Here is an 18,174-nt window from a genome sequence, read left to right on the forward strand (position 1 = left end):
TTTTTCGGCAGACTTTGACGTATTATGAATAGGAAAATAAAGCTTGACTTTTCTCCTTCAACACCTGTGCTCGAATAAGACGGCATGGATGTCGGCAGGTGGGGGGAGAAAAAGCGAGAGCAACGTTCCACGCTCTGATGTCACACCAGTCGTCACTTTGATGAAGAAAGCTTAAAATAATTTCCCAAGTAAGATAATCAGCAAAACATTTCCAAAAACCTCTTTTTAAACAAATTGGACGAGTCCGAAGATGTCATGGTTTGTTGGATTTTGGGTTGTGGGTTTATTTTGAGGGGTTATGTTTTCATATATGTTTCTGCTCCTGCTCCTCTCGTGCCTCCCTGCGTTAGTTTTGATTTAGTCCACCTGTTACCTGCCCCCTCCCCCCGTGTCCTCCAATCCGCCTCCTTTGCCTGTTGTCCCTGCCCAGCTGCCGTGTGTTTGTCTGATTAGAGTTGAATTTATTTAAACCTGATTTTCGTTACAGCCCGTGTCGGATCATTGTCTTGTCATGTCATGTCATGTCATATCGTCTGTCGCGTTTTGTAGTCCCGTCTCGCCCTTCGTTCCTCAGCTCTGTGTTTACCTGCCAGCCTCCCCGTAGTGTTTGCTTTCTGCTTTGCCAGCCTGTCTGTGCCCTTAGTTCGAGTTTTTTGCCGCCCTGTTTTTCCCGCTTTTGTTCCCGTACGTTTAGTTTATAAATATGAAATTACATCAAGCCCGTATCTCGACGTACTCCTGCTTTTGGGTCCTCCTCCTCCGCAACCACGCCGGCCCTCACACCCGCCGCGCACCCCCGTGACAGAAGATGACTACCCATAAGAGTAACAAGGATGTTTGAAGAAATGACGTCCGGAAGTTAAATGGGAGAAGCTGTTTGGCGTGTCAGGTAGTGATGATGACCTTTAGGACTGTTAGACAAATTTATATTCAGCTGTGTCAAAGCAATAATGCATTCATTGCAAATCATTTTATTGTTGCAACATTAGTTTAAGCATTTGCATCTACGCGCACACATACATTGCCTCTCAGTCTTATCTCTTTTCCACCCCCTCCATAATCCCAACAATATGTTACTTGATATACGATGTACAAATGCCATCATTTGAATAACACATTGTATGTTTTAATTGGACAGCCATGATATATGTAACCACAAGAGGTAGACTTATACTTGCAATTTTGCAAAATTCACCCGAATTCCAGTAAAGGAAAAAAAAGGGGCGGGGGGTCGACTTATAAGTGAGGTCGACTCGTTCTCATAGAAATACAGTACTTTGTGTTTGTTGTGTCCTCGGCCCATTATAATCATTGTAGTTTGTGGGAACATGTTATGCAACTCTTTTACGAGTCTCTACGCTGCGAAAATTGTCTTACGCCAATGTCAGCCGCAAACATGTTGGAGATACAACCTTTTTATCACCTGAAAAGGTTGCTGCTCATCTTGTCGTGAGCAGCAAGCACAAAGTTGAATAAGGAGTCCAAAAACAGCTTTGTCTGCTGTTATGTATTAGCTGAAGAGGTTTCTGTGAATGAGAACACATGTTGTTAAAAAGTGATATTGAGCTATCTGGAATCCTAACATTGCTTAACATTGTGACACGTATAACTATATTTTAGAAATGTGCTTGGCTTCTTTTCCCTCCTTTAACATTTTTCTCTTGTGCAGCTAATATGATGAAAATCCCCTGCTTGACATACTCATTTCAAAACATTTTACTCCCCACCTGTGGATTGATGTCAATAATAATATATTGCACTTTTACTCTTGGAAGATAATGTCACATAAAGTCATTTCTTTTTTTAAATGCATTGTCTCAGCCTCCAACAAGTAATATCACAGTACCAACATGAGAGCCCTTTAGTGCATTTACATCCCTGCAAAGACATTTTGTCTTGAGTAACTGCGCTTGCACTTTGACCTACAATTAGTAATTGTACACCACCGACATCTGAGCTTTAATGTACCCCTAATCATCAATTTTATTGGGTATGTTACAATACTTTTCATAGTAAGTAATCATTGCCTCTGGAGTAACATGAGGTTTATATATATATATATATATATATATATATATATATATATATATATATACAGAGAGAGAGAGAGAGACAGTGCAAATAGACAAATAGCGAAGTACTGAGCAAAGTATCTAGCAAAGTACAAAATATTAATGCTTTGAGGCAGAAATAAAACTAAATAAGTGGACTATACTTTGTTAATTTTATAAGGTTTCACTGGCTTGGCAAAAAGTTTTGAAATTTTTGAAACATTTGACTTTAATGAACTCCATGACTACATTAGTCATTCAGTCACCACAATTGAAAACTATTGTTTTTAAAATATTGTGCTTTTTTTTTTTTTTTTTTTAGAAAGGTTTTTTTTTTGTGCCATGCATGCCACCAATCTGGCAAACCGGCTGGGCTGAGACTGACTCATTGAGCAAGTGTCACCAAAGATGAATACATTTGGATTCAAGATCATCATTTGATGAAACCGGAAAAAAGACAACAACAACATGCAATGCTTGACAGAAGACACTCACCTATCGACAATGTTGACATACATCTGTCTCGCTAAGGGAGCTAGCTGTGTGACCTGTGAAGCTAAGACGGTTTGGTCGTTTAGCTTGGCAAAAAGTAGCTGGTCAAATACAAGCTAAACTTGATGTTTCTTATACATTTAATTGCAAAGACAATTAAGGGATAAACACCATGGAGAGTAAACTTGAAGCTGCAGCATGCAAATAAAAAAGCTAATATATTACATATGCCTAAACATGCAACTTGCATACTTCAGCTGTGTCCCAAAAAATTCTGTGCTCTACTACCGTTCAATTAGCTGCAGCAAAGCTGGAATATCTCCATTGCATAGCTAATGAAGGCTTACTCAATGCTATTTTATTCATGTTAAATAGTGGATAATCTACCCAAAAACTGGCGGGGGTCTTGTGCAGCTGCATAATAGACAATCATGAATAGACACATACATTCTCACATTTCTGCATCCGCACATTAATTGGCTCCTTTTCCAGTGTTCCATTTTTTCTCGTGCGCCAGCAGTTGATTAGTAATAAGAGTGAAAACACAGTCTTGCTGTGAGGCTCCTGCGTCATCAACGTGGCTCCTACAATCCCCCTCCTTGTTTGCCCGGTATTTGGGCAAGAATCATGCAGTGTCTCGTGACGAGCAAACTGTCTCGGAGATGGTCCATTAGTGTCAGGCATTTGTATTTAAAATCAAAAAAGCGTGACTAGATGAGTTGACCTTAAAATTATTCGTGATTGGTATTGCATTGGTACAGTACTGAGATTGGGTAGGTACTAGAAGGCATTGTGACAGCATTGTGACAACCTCAACAGGCATCCAAGCCTACTTGTCATGTCAATTTGACTGGTTCCTGATGTTTTTACACTGATATTCACCGCACTTAGTGCATTTTAACCCTACCTTCTGGGTACACTGGATATTAATATATATATATATATATATATATATATATATATATATATATATATATATATACTGTATTGATAGATTTAAATACTGTATATATAGAGAGAGACACTTTAAATACTATAGTGTGATGCATGAGGAAATTGACGTACTGTATGTCAGCAGGAACAAACAACATTAGGTTTTGATTTACTTGCCAAATATTTCCAACAGTGGGAGCGTAATCAGAGTAGCCCTTATGAATAATAATTAGATGATACAAAGGCTTTTATGTTTCCTACAGGGCTGCAGAGAGGAGTGTACAAAACCCTGCAGGTCCAAGTAACTTGTGTGAGACTTGGACAGCACAAAATAACAGCTCCTTGTCTGTTTTTCATAACTTTATGCTGAATCATGCACATGACACAATTTCACGATAAGCTTCATTTCTTTCTCTCTTGGTTGAGCGTTTGAAAAAAACAGTCAATTGATGATAAAGCACAAAATCGGATAAATACACAGAAGCCATTATTTTATGATTGATGAACTGACACGCTGGAGAATTAAAACAAAATTGTCAGTCTGAATTTTGGAGGGTCTGTTGGTCTGTTGGTTCCTTCTCATTGCTCAATCTGTGAGGTGTTATTGAGATAACCAGCAAAGGACAAAGTAAAAAATGCAATGAACACACAAAAAAATAAAAATAAAAGTAAAGTAACAGAGATTTACTGTATTTGATCATTTATTGCTGTATTTTTAAGATAAAATTTAATTTGAAACAAAAGAATGTAACATTGACATTGTGACAGTCAGCTAAACATTACATATGTGTGAGTTACCCTTATGTCAGGTTAACAATATGCCCTGTGATCGACTGCCCAGTTGAGGGTCTGCCCCGCCTCTCCGGCGGAGCCAGCTGCAGATAGGCTTAGCTTCGCCGCCACCTCAAAGAGGACAAGTGGTACAAGATGTACAAAATAGAAAAAAACGCCCACATGCGAATAGTTGCTCATGATTGAAGGTGGCTGGGGTGGGGGGGTCTCTGCAACCGCAGGTGTGCGGGTATACAAAAAGCCATCACACCTTCCCTTCCAACAGGAAAGACTTGGCTGTCTAAGCACAAGGCTTCCTGCAGCCTGAATGATCGCAAATGGTGCTTTCCTGCCTGAGTGCTTCCTGAGCTAATGAGCCACTACAGGCTCCAGTACAATGGAAGCATGCAGCTGCTCAGACCTTCTGTGTGCACATGTGTTGTTGACTAGAGAGACAATTGGTCTTTTTAAGTCAAAAGTTAGACCGCATTACGAGTGATCTTTGGGAATATTGTTAATTATTTGGTGCACTGACTCATTTTCTGTTGACTCTAAAGCCGAGCGGGCGGAGACAAGCGGGCCACCCTTCCTGCACAACAGGAAGCCGAGTGCAGGGCGAGAGAGCGGGGTGGGACTCGTATGGGGTTGATAGATGAGCTCATTTTAAGCTATTGTGTCCACTTACCTCGACAGGTGCACTTCAGCCTTTTCGTGGACCACGCAAAAACACAGCGCAGTCGCGTTTTTGATCGTTTTCGATTGATTGCACTTTTTTTTTGGGGGGGGGGGTTGTTGTTTCGGGAAGAACTGAATGAACACTAAAGTAGCATGTGGTTGCCGTTCTGACTCTTTGTTCCCAATTTGCAATCAGTCCTGGTCGACTGGCTGCTGCACATTCAACAAACAGAAAGGAGAAATTGAAGAGATTAGATCCTATCTGAAAGTCAAACAATCCCCTCCATTGCGAGTTTGCGTAATCTCGTGAAAAGATGGAAAGGTGCCTTTTCAAAGATTAAATTTATAATGAATTTATGACAGCAGTTCATTAGCTAATGAACAATACGCAATTTATATCGTGATATTCATTAACATGTTAGGTGCACCAGTTTGAATTTGTTTTGAATGCATATTACACATACATAACACGCACATGTATAATGCATACAGTCAGTAAAGTCTCGTTCCAATTTTAACAATTTATTGTAAAAGCAAATGATCATCTATGGCATTTGTTCTAGACTACTAAGAGTTTATCAAAATTTTAATCACATTGCATTTGTGTGTTGATGAAATAGGCTTGTTTAAATCAAAGTTTGAAAAATCGCTACTTCTTAGGAATAGGCAAAATGCATATTGGAACAAAATCGATAGACAGCAATAAACAGCTAATCAAGTATGAACGAGATCCATTGTAGCTCCCATTAGCTACTTTGATAACTACTCAAATTGTATTAATTTCTACAGATGTCTGTTATTTTAATGTTCTGGTCCATTTGCCAATTTGCAAAGAAAATGTATGTTTACTTTGTATACAGTGGGGCCAAATAATTGATTACCTGCTAAGTTTGCTCACTTACAAAAAATGCATGGTCTCTAATTTTTCAGGTTTTGCATAATGAATACAGGCAGTGTACAGGTCACAAATTCATCAGCCACACAATCTGGAAGTTATAATGTGGTGCATTTTGTTAAGTTTGAAAAGGATGTGATAAACCCAGCCAATACCCTGGCTCCCACAAATTTGCCGGTGCCCATCTGGTGCACACCTGGGCACAACAGTTCCTGAGCGCAACTGGCCATGTGCATAAAGTATATGAAGCGCACACCTTTCGATCTCGACATCACCATGGGCAACGCTCAAGAGTCATCGAAGGATACCAGGGAAATATGATAAATATCACAGCGATCCATCCCGTACGCACCTAGATATTTTGTGGTGCTCAACACTTAGGAATCTATTTAAATTTGAGAATGGTTTCCCATTGCAAGTGTGAATTGCCATGTTTGGCAGAGCTCGCTAGATCCAGCAATACTCAGAACAATGGGAATGTTGATATGTGGCAAACTCAATAATTTGGTTGTTGCAAATCGCACAAATGAATATGACGCCATACAACACATTTTTATTCACAAAAAGTTGTTGGATACCAGGAATTTATACAATTCTCAAGAAAAGGAAGTGAAAGACGAAGCACAAAGCGTCCCAAAAATACCAGTAACACACTGTAAAAAAAAAAAAAAAGTCCTAAAAAATGTCTTCTGCCATCTGGGGTGCTAATAAAATACTGCAAAATACCAGAAAACGACTTTCTCTGAAAAATATGTTAAAATATGCTAAACATAGCTCATCTTCATAGCTACAGGTTTTCGTGCCCCACAATGATTATACTGTAACACTTGATTACACTGCATATAACAGCCTTTTTTAACATCTTGCATGCTTTGCTGATATCACACAACTACGAGATTATCTTCTCCCAGTTATCTAAAAATGGGATTAAAACAATCATGTAAAAAAAAAAAGCAATCAATGTTGAAAGTTTCATTGTTTATGATTGTTAATAATCTAATCTAATTGATTATTAATCTAAGTCAGGGCTGTATAGTCACGTGCTAAGACGGATTTGTGATGATGTCAGTGAATCATAGAAGAAAATTGTCCTTTTCAGCACTCTCATCAGTTTGACTTTTAATTTACAACCAACGGCATCTTCTTTGGGCTGATTATGGCAATCAAGGGGGAATTCAAAGTCTTACATGCAGCTCATCATCAGGCTTGATAGAAGTATCCAATTAAGAAATCCGCATAGTCTGCTGCACACAATCAGTCATCCAAAGTTCAAACATAACATCTTATTTGATTGGAATGAGGGGTGGGGGGACAAAAGAGATCATCCTTGCATCCAGAATTTCTTGTCTGTTGTACGGATCAACGCTCTAATTTGAAGAGTTAATAGGAAACCATTCATCTTCACTTCAAACTGCCCTCAGGCATACAAATGTTGACGTTATCGTGGTTATGTAAGCTTCTTTTAGCTTTATCAGTGGTCTACTACCTTGTGAGGACCACAATGCACTGTTTAAATTGAACGCTGGAAAGCTTAATGGGGATACGAATCTATATATCTGTACATTTTGTACTCCAATTATCCTTTTTTGACTCTGGGTGAACTGGAGTCTGTCCCAGTTGACACCCTGAACTGGCCAACAGTCGATCGCAAGTCACACATGGATTAACAATCATCACATTAAAAAAAAGAAAGCTGTTATTGCACACTAAGGGACAGGGTGTGTGCTGCTAAATTTACTTAAAGGCGGTTCAAATGAACTCAATCACAGCACATATGATGGCTTCGTATCACTGACTCGAATGTTTTTTAGAGTCTTCGCAGAATTACGTCACCAACAGCTTCCTGCTTGCCTTTGAAAGGTTAATGGGAAGCACAGTCTTAAGTTCCAAATAACAACAAATTGATGAAATTAAATACGACCTATAAATGATTACAAATTAACATCAATGAATATTAACAGCTCTAAATAAACTAAAAACTGGGAACCTGCGGAGTTTGCATGTTCTTCCAGTGCTTGCATGCTCCGTCGACACTCCATATTAAAAAAACACGTTTTTTAGGTTTTAAAATTGAAGACTAAATTTTTCCTGAATTTGAATTTGAGTGAATGATTTTTGACTATGAGGTTGGCATCATTCATGATTTATGCGCATCCCCACATTGCTGTTGAGATTTCTTTGTGAGGCCTACTCTTTTTAAGTGCCTTGGGTTTTTCCTATTGCTGCCTCTTTCAACCCCCCCCCCCCGCTCTTTCTATCTCCACGTTCCTTCTTAGCACATTTGTATTCCAAGCAGCCCTGGCTGCTCCAAGCTTGGGAGGCTGTCTGCTGTCTTTGGTTGAAAGCTGCTGGAGTGAGACACCCCAGCACGACTTGACGCTTTTTTTTAATCAGAGTGTAATTACCCACCACACAGCACAGACACCTCCTGCACCCCCACACCACAAACCTACTTTGCTGGCCTTGTGTGCAGCCAGCTCTGATAGATTGCACCCGAGCTGTAATGGGTCCCTTCTCGAATTCTGCCTTGATAAGCCCTTCAGATGCGAGACATCACGACCCAGTGCCAGGCACGATACAACTTACAGCATGACCAGTGCAGAAAATGGCTTGGAAAGGCATAATAGCATTGGAATAATTTTATTGATTATCACTTTAAAAATGACTCACTCAGTGCACTGCACATTCATTTACAAAAAAAAATAAAAAATCATGTGAATCAGAAAGCCAATCTTTTTTCCGACCACTGAATAGATTCATTAGGCTTTTTTCCCTGTTTCTGAAGATATTCAAAAAATATGTTAATTCGTTCCTTATTTGCAGTTTCAAGCAAGCAGAGGTTACTTGAGCATCACTATTGAGATTGAATTAGATGCTCCCGAAGTGCATGTCGAAAACCTTCTGTAATAGCTGGTTGAGAAATGATGAGACCAGATTGCGCACATGCACGCGCATACGCAAATTTTTTTTGTACCTCTTGTGCTCAATTATGAAAATGAAAGCTAAAAACTGCCATCCATCACTTTCAACCAATTATCCCGGTTACATGTTGACCTAAGAGTTGACCTGCTCAACCTTAGACTTCATGTAACAGATCAGTTCATACAGTTGATTTTGTTCCATTTAAATTGAGTTGAAATTGTAATCCAATTTAAAACCATTAGTGTCGTTCACATCCTGGGATGCTGAGATCTGCTGCTACTTGAAAATTATTTTTACCTTGAGGAATAATTAAAATGACAGTGTGGTAGGTTAGTGGCTTGCATGTCTGTCTCACAATTCTAAAGTTTGGGTATAAATGAGTTCCTACTCCTCTTGCTTATGTGTTATTTTTGTTGGTTGTGTGGCCTTCTTCCACATTTCACCTAAATGCATGTGAGGTTCCAAGCTGTTAACTAAATGTGCAGAGCTGCGACTTGAAAGTCATTCCAGGTCAAGAAGATGACTGAGAAAATATCTAGATTTTCTCAGGTGTTATCAGGGCAAAGGGAGCCTCCAATCAGCCTCTCACTTTGTCCAGGTGTTTTGTGTTTGCCTAATTATTGTGCAGTGTATTTAAGTCCCAGTTTAGTTCCAGTTAGTTGTTGTCAAACTGCTATACTGTCTCTCTTCTACCCCCGATGTGACATTACATGTTGCAGCCTCCACTGCTAGATTATTCCAATTAGAATCTCAACCTATTTTGGTCATATCAACATCACATATCTATTACTCACTTCACATAGCTGTTTGCAATGCGGGCAAATCAATGCAATGAACCGGATAACCTTACAGGCAAATGAGGCTGCACTGAAATGCTCCTTTTTGGTAACCAATAGTGAGTCCAAGAGTGGTAGCTAGTCCTTCAGTAAATTAAAAAAAAAAAAAGGGCCTGAATGACTGTATAAAGCATCTTAACATTTGAAAAGAAACAAAAAACATACTGACGTCAGACAGACTAAACTAAAGAACACGTAAAGGTGCTTGAGCTGTAACGCAAGACCATTTAGATGCTCTCATTTGTCATAATGTATGTACATAGAGCAAACAAAACGCGCTTTTATACATATTCTTAAGTGCATTCTGGTGAGTAAGAGAATAAGCTGGCTGCATTGTAAAATGGACACTAGTACGCATCTAAAAAGGAATCTTTCACATACTTGAGATTGTACAATTGAACAATTGTGAACATTTGTGAATAGTAGTTTTGTGAATAGTTGTGTTTTAATAGTTGTGTTTTAATTGGATTTTTTACTAATTATTTGACTATCTCCACCAAATCTAATTTGTTTGTCCCCATGATGGTTTTTGAGAAACAGTTGTATCCGACCCTAAAATGGCCACCTCAAACCAAAATGGCCACCACCCTCTTTCTTTGGGTTCTTGAGACTTTTTTCATCAATCTAGTAAAGATATCCATGCGTAACAACTTCTGATTGAATTTATTGAACATATGATTAACACATTTCAAAATTTGGAACAAAAACACAAAAAAGAAGCATATAAAAGATATTGTCAGGATTTAGTGTATATGTTCAAAAGGAAGTAGGAAGAAGTATAAAACTTGTCTAGGCCTACTTGTATTCTTTTTACTCAGATATTAATATATTGTTTCACATCATAAAGACGGAACAGGTCATACTCACCTTATTAGATGTCAGCATTAATATAAATAAGCTCCTATTGTAATTCATGTATACAGCATAGCAACACCCTTTCCTAATTTCAAACAGCTTCTGGATATTGTTGCAAAGCTGGTTATTGATTACCTTATACTGTACATTAATTGATCTGTTTTAGCTTCAACTATTTCATGAAATTTGAGAGTAATTAATTTGATAAACAATTTGTTGGTTGATTCTGTATATTTTGACTGGTTGATAATTTGTATCGCTCTTTTCTGGAGTTTGTAGACAGACTGAGCATTTGCGTTAGGTATATGTATTTCCCCATGGTCGTATTGATACACAATACAGTGTGTATAATGACTTTTGGTTGAGGAACTCTTTGGTTTTAAAGAGAAAAGCTGTAGTTTTAGAAATCTTTCTCTTAACATTCTTGATATGCGTTTTCCAACATCATTTTGAATGAAGTCTGATACCAAGAAATTTGATCTCATTTACTCTTTCTATTTCTGGTGATCAAACCATAATTTTGACTGGTTGAAACTAAAATTAAATTAACATAAATTTTAACTTTTATGTTGCTAAAATGAAACTGGCTTCACGTCATCAGCTCGCGAGAAACAGCACATCCAGGCACTTGCCTCATGGTAGCCGGCGATTTTAATCAGTGCAATCTAAGGACTGTACACACCAAATACCACCAGCATGTAGACATTCCCAACCGCGATAAAAACATTCTAGATGCATTCTAGTGCATACAAGACAAGAACCTGACGCCACTTTGGACAATCAGACCACTGTTTTTGTACCGGGCCGACAGGCAGAGGCTCAAACAATCCAATCTAGTCATCTAGCATGTTAGGCTCAGGACAAAAGTGACTGAGGATAAACTACAGGACTGCTTTGCTACCACAGACTGGGATGTTTTCAAATAATTCGAATCTGGCAGTGAGCCAGAGTACAAAGCTGCAAAGTAATGACTGAGAGAGGCCATCGCAGCAGCTAAGAAGAAGTACAGAGACAATCTAGATGGCTCCCCTTCCACTGCTGACCCAGGGTACATGTGGTAGGGCTTAGAGCATATCATGGACTACAGGACCAGCACCGGTACCATCAGCGCCACGGACAGCCTGCCCGGTGACCTCACCATTTTTTTACACGGTTTGAGACTTTCAGCCCCAAAGCTTCAGGATGAGATAATAACCATCAGGGCTTGTGCTAATGAGCTGACTGACATTCTCAGCCCCATATTCAACTTTTGCCTCAACCACAGAACTATTTGAAGAACTAAACATTGTGTTCATCCCCAAGAAGAGCCCCCTTCCCCTCCTGAAAGACTACCGGCCAGTAGCACTCCCGGCAATCATCAAACTACTCTCCATTGGACTGAACTCCACCCTCTGCGATGGCTGTAGGACTTTCTGACTGGCAGGCCTCAGTTGGTCAGGATAGGGAACAGGACTTTAGCCAAAATCATCAAGGGTGTGTCCTCAGTCCCATCCTCTACACTCTGCTCACCCACTCTGACTATGTGGCCTCCCACAAATACAACTTCTGAACAAATCCTTCACGTGCTCACGCCTTATCACCAGTCACTTTACCGCATGTACACATGCACCTTACAAATTCTGCACAGTGCAGGAAAGCTGCTAAATACATAATATTTTGCACTACATGATATTTTGCGCTATCATCCTTATATGTGTACAGTTTCTTCCACTTCATCTACTCCATAATATGCTTAGAATGTGAGTATTCATTTATTAGAGTTTCATTATTACTGCCCTCATTGCTCTATTACTGTTTATTTTGTGTTTGTTTGTTTTCTCTTTTATTGTCTACTTTATCATTTGCTCGATTGTGGAATGTAGTCTGCTCTGGGAAGTGAACAGAATAAGAATTTAATTGTGTAGTATTACTTTGTATATGACAATAAAACCCTTGAATCTTGAATTCAGCTAACCTTGTGTTGCCAGACTGAATGAAATCTGCCCGAGGCCTTGAGAATGAACATGGTGGGCGTCTGTGCTCTGTAAGTGAATGGGCACATATAGTTATTAAACAGTTGTGATAGCCAAACAGATCACAAGTTGGCGACAGTAAGGCGAACTAGGACGTGGCTTGTACGCGCACAGTGATTGGATGGATTGGATGGCAGGCACCGCTATGCAGTTAATTTGCATTAAAGGTGTAGCCTGCACCAGAGCCAGATTTGAGGACCTTTAGCAGAAAAATCAAATATATCTACTCGCTTTTTTAACCCACAACGGCCGAAGGAGAGGAAAACATTAACCAGGTCATTGAAGTCTTCTTGAGAAAAGAAAGAAGAATGGATTTTGTGTTGAAATAAGTGTTTTGAGGGATAGCCGTTTTGGTGAGTGCAAGCATTTTATTTTATTTTTTTCATTTTTTTGCCATTTTATTTCATTCATATCACTGAACCCGCTGATGCAGGTTGATTGATGTTTAAATGCTCCGAAAAATAGCCTGAGTTGCACATGATTAATGTGATGCAACTCCCGATAAGGCATAGGTGTACTTCCGCATATGATTTCTCCAGCCGTAGTGTCACGAATTGTGGTATTATGAGGGTTATTTATTTGAGTAGGACATCACTGAAGGCCTCAGTGTGAAATGCACCAACAGCTACTGCTGTTCATAACCTACCAATTTACAGTTCATGTATGTGCTCTGCTACTTGTACCTTGTTTTTTGTCTCTTAACTTGGTACTTGTTCTTTTCTTACGACATTCGTGTGGACAGCAAAGTAAGAATTTCATTGTATGGAGAAACTTGGTTCTACACTGTGCGCACATGACAATAAACACTTTGAATCTTGAATTGAATCATCAGGGGCTGAATCATTCCCATCATTATGATCAGTGCCACACAACCAAAAGTAGAAGTTGGAGATGAATGTGCACTCAAGCAACATTGCCATGCCATTCAATTTTAAACATGACTCTATGTCGCGTCACATCATAGTGGCTGACTTCCAGTTTCTTTGTCGGCAAGGCTTCACAAGATTTTTCGCCCCTAGCTCTATTCATATTCAGCATACCTACCAAATTTCATGTTGTCAAGTGAAACTGTCTCTGGAGGCGGAACTTTCCCAGAAACTCTTGAAAGCCAGAAGTGTTTCTGGGCTTTTATATCTTACTGTTCTTACCAATTGTTCAAAATAAATATTTAATGCTGTTAATTTCAACCTGATCCCAGGTCATTTTCAAAGGATGAAAGCTAACTTTCTGTGTCTTTTCCAGTTTCTGAATACTTTTTTTCTGGATCTGCTCATGATAGACATACCGTCCATATTTCATGTTGCAAAGTGAAACTGGTTTCGGGGGGTGAATCCTTGCCATCACTGGTGAGTGCTTCAGACCCACAAGCAGACAATGGAGACAAAACTATGACTTCATGTCCAACTGTACATACCAATCAGGTTTCACCAAACATTAACATGCCATTCATTTTCAACATGACACTTAAATGCTGATTACTGGAGTGTGAAGCTGTTAAGTCGCATTCTCAGAATAGCTAAGTGGATGGTTTCTGTATTTGGCTTTTTGCAGACTTTGTCATGCAGTGGGTTTATGCGATATGTTTTTTTTTTTTTTTTAACCTTGGGGGTATGATGACTCATTCTCAGGCAGCCCTGACATTTTAGGCCCGTAGCAGCCTATACCAGCCGTCACCTTTCATTAGACATCTATGATTGGATTTGTGAAGCCGCATACATCCTTTCATCATTGCAATCACTGGCTGTATTTCATTGCAGAAGCTTTGGCATGGAAACAAGTTCATGGGTGGAAAACAAAAACGTTGAGGTTGAGTTATACTTGGTTATTTTATTCAATGGAAGCGTTTGCTTGTAGAAACCATTTCATGTCAGAGTGAAACGCAACCATTATTGTGACAAATGTCATCAGGTGCTTCCTGCAAATGAAGCAAACAATGAGCCCATTTCTTCTGTGGAACACATTTGAAACAAACTAACACTTAATAATGGCCAGATGCAACTTTTATGGAAATGGTACATTCAAATAGCATGTTTATCCAATGCACTTTGTTGCATTTGCTCATTCCCTCACATGTTTATCATAGAGTGCAGATCTCCCTCAACACATGGCTCTTATTAGTTCACTTTAGAAGTATAGATCAGCATTTTCAATAATTAGCAAAGTTAGCTAGTACATACAGTATTGCTAGCCTGACCATCATGTTAGCCATATAACTAAACAAACTCATAATACTTAAAAGAACACTGATCTTTTGACAACACTAGGTCAATGTGAATTGGTTTCATATTTCTCAATGTATATATTCAGGTTGGACAGCAAGGTGAATCCAGAACAGCGAGGAAAAAGCAGTGACCCGACAACAACTGAAATGAAACTGGAGACTAAATACCCACACAACTAATGAGACAACACAAGGCAGCTGGGCAGGAAACAATTGTCAGAGTGAGCTGATTGGTCAACACACAGGGGCAGGTTGACAAGGACAGGTAGACGAAATCAAACTAATGACAATATAGACAGGAAGGCAGACACGGGGGGAACATGAACTAGAAAAGTAAACAAAACCCCACAGCAGCAAAATCCCAACAGACCATCACAACCATGATGATCCCCTGAGATGGATAGAAAAAGGGTGGACATTAAAAACTGACGCTGTCTTCTGCCTAAATCTCATAAATGGAGTTGATCATGTGGTGGTTAAAGACAACCTCCATTATGGCACATTTCCTTCCGCTGTCTGTGCGTAATTTGAATGTTTGAGCAGCAGCCATGGAGTATAAACACCATGTAACACTCTGTGCACACAACATACAACGTACAGTCGTTAGTTGACACTTAAGTGAACACGCACTTACGCACCCTCGCACTTGCTCAAATACACACGCGCACAAACACACTGAAGGTTGACAGATGCGTGATACACACGCTTTCACAGAATCCTTTTTTTCCCCTCTTCTCTCCTGCACCCACACACACATACTTGACACAGAGGTGGAGAGTGTTAAAAAGCAACATGTTCTAACATGAATTAGGGAAATCCTATCAGTTGGCATACTTCATTCTGTTAAAAACTATGTGTTTTTGCACGCAGCATGCCGTGGTATTCATTGCATTCATAGTTGTACATGCACGTTTTTGTTTAAATTGCATTCAATGTTGTGTTTGGCGCAGGACTTCAGATGGCAAAATGTGTTAAAAATGGTGTAAGGTAGAAAATTAATTAATTCTAAAGGCAGTTTGATTCACCTGTTGATTTTTTTTAAACAGCCTTTGTTGATGCATATTTATTGTTCCCCAGCTGTATTGCTGTTTACTTACTGTTTACTGTGACCCCTCCTCTATCCCCACCACCATAATGTGATATAAATCTGTGCTCTCACATTTATGAAACAAGAGCCACAGTTGCCATTATTCTTTTAAGACATTTACTTACTGCTGGGAGAAGAGCAAAACAATTAGCATACTCAGACAGAAGCAGCTTTTGGCTACAACTCACACCCAGACACTGTCACAGACTTGCCATAGCTATTCTATGAAGCCCCACCTTTTACTGTAAAGGCACATATTAACACGCAGATACTATGATACATACAGCATTTTCTATATATTTTAGGCTTGCAATAATATATGCAGTGTAATACAATCATCTATATCAGGGGTGGGCAACTCCAGCCCTCGAGGGCCGGTGTCCTGCATGTTTTCCAGTTTTCTTTCCCTAACACACCTGATTTAAACCATTAGCTCATCAACAAGCTCTGCTGGAGCTTGAGAATAATCCTAATCATTTGAATCAGGTGTGTTTGATAGAGAAAACAGGAAAACATGCAGGACACCGGCCCCTGAGGCCTGGAATTGCCCACCCCTGATTTATATGGTGAGATAGGTTGAAATGTCTTTAAAGCATGTAGGTGGTGGAAAACTAACAACAAAGTTTAAATGTGGTATCTCTCCGATATAGTGAAAATGTACAGGTATGGTAGCCAGCTCCGGAGCACATCCCAATGATGAAGGTGAGTTTAATTCAAATATACAAACATTTGTAGTTTTCATAATCTTCATGAATAAATGAAAATAACAAACTTTTTCAACTAACATATTTTTCTCATAACAATGCATGTTTCTACCGGTAGGAATAACACAACGTGGAAAAGCAATGATCTCCTGGCATCAAACGTTTACCAAACATCCATTCCATCCATCCATTCCATAGTTTGCTTTACACAGAGACACTGAAATTTTGCTACTGGAAACAGCAAGAAGGGACAAGGACACAGCATTTCCTTTGATCTTATCTCCGAGGGCGAAAACCTGTCAACTTCTTCCCTCCTATTTCATGTGTATTCTGTTTATACAGTCTTTCTTGTAACTCTGAAAATGGAAATATCAATGGTTAACTTCATCCCTCTTTTTCAAGCATATGATATTTACTTCATGCAGAACCCCGAAAAGAAAAAATAAACCAATGTTACCTTTTACTGAGAATATTCTGTAACATTTGATTCTATCTCTGTACTTGGAAAATTGCTTGGTTGATTTTGGTTGTCCCATTTTGGTATGGTCATATACAGTGGTACCTCGGTACTCGACCGCCTCTATACTCGACCAAATCGGTGCTCGACCAAAAAATTCAAGTAGATAATGCATCGGACCTCAAACAGATTTTCGGTGCTCGACTAGTCGAGCCTAGCCGAGCCGAGCCGAGCCGAGCCGACCCGAACGCGCTCCTCGGCCCTTCTCGGCCAGCGGGTAAGCGCCAGTTCAACTCAGACCGCCAGCGGAGTAAGACGTTTGTTCGAGTATTTCTTCCCGGATTTAAACTTTTTCGTGTTGCTCTAGCCCTTAATAATGGGTCCAAAGAAAGACAGTGATAAGGGGAAGGCAAAGAGGAAAACAATGAGGACCACTATTGAACCGAAGAAGGAAATTATAGCAAAATATGAACGCGGTGTACCTCGCGTCGCAGTTAGCTAGCGTCATCATGGAAGGAGTAACTCCCTCCCGTCCTCTCCACATCCATTCCTGTATGCCATCAACCACTTTCCAAAACGTAAGTAAATTATACAAAATGGTTTATAATGCTTTATTTATCTTTATCTTTATCTTTATCTTTATCTTTATCTTTATCTTTATCTTTATCTTTATCTTTATCATGTACTGCTTGTGCACATTTACTTGTGCACACATACTTTCCATTATTTCTTATGGGAAAATTGCTTTCGGTGTTCGAACAAATCGGTGCTCGACCACCACCTCAGAACGGATTATGGTCGAGTACCGAGGTACCACTGTATACATAATTAAGAAACAAATACTGGCTTTGTACAGGTGGTAAAAGAGGGTTTTTGATAACTACCACTTAAGTTGGAAAATTGCCAGGTTCTCTTGTTCTGTGACGATGCTGTTTTAAAAAACTGTCATTTGAATAAAAGAGGAGATATTTTCTCATTTTAAAATGGTGCTTTTGATGTTCTTATTCGGGAATGGATGACTCATCTTATCCCACATTTGGTGTTGGGGCTGTTTATTCAGAACAATGACATTTAAGAATATGTGGGCAAATGGCAGATTTTACAGGTAACAACTACAAATTGTAAGGCTGACTGGACCTTGTTTTTTTCTCTATACTTGAAATGAACAGCCCCCCAAAAAAAAAAAGACAAAGAATGGCATGTTGATTTTGTACCCCCACTCATGTGTGGTTTTCAGGCATTTTATAAAAGGGGCATCTGATT

The 18,174-nt window shown here is 39.3% G+C and overlaps 1 long non-coding RNA gene across 1 annotated transcript; it reads left to right on the plus strand.

Annotated features, from left to right (window-relative positions):
* Positions 1 to 430: 430 nt before the first annotated feature.
* LOC148429688 (uncharacterized) lies at positions 431 to 17,824 on the plus strand. The gene is made up of 3 exons (XR_015866861.1): positions 431 to 889; positions 16,401 to 16,452; positions 16,573 to 17,824. It is a non-coding gene; the product is annotated as an uncharacterized LOC148429688 (long non-coding RNA).
* The last annotated feature ends 350 nt before the right edge of the window (positions 17,825 to 18,174 follow it).

Source organism: Hippichthys cyanospilos, chromosome 1 (genome assembly GCF_059441005.1).
Source record: "Hippichthys cyanospilos isolate Australia breed blue-spotted pipefish chromosome 1, RoL_Hcya_1.0, whole genome shotgun sequence".
Taxonomy (NCBI): Eukaryota; Metazoa; Chordata; class Actinopteri; order Syngnathiformes; family Syngnathidae; genus Hippichthys; species Hippichthys cyanospilos.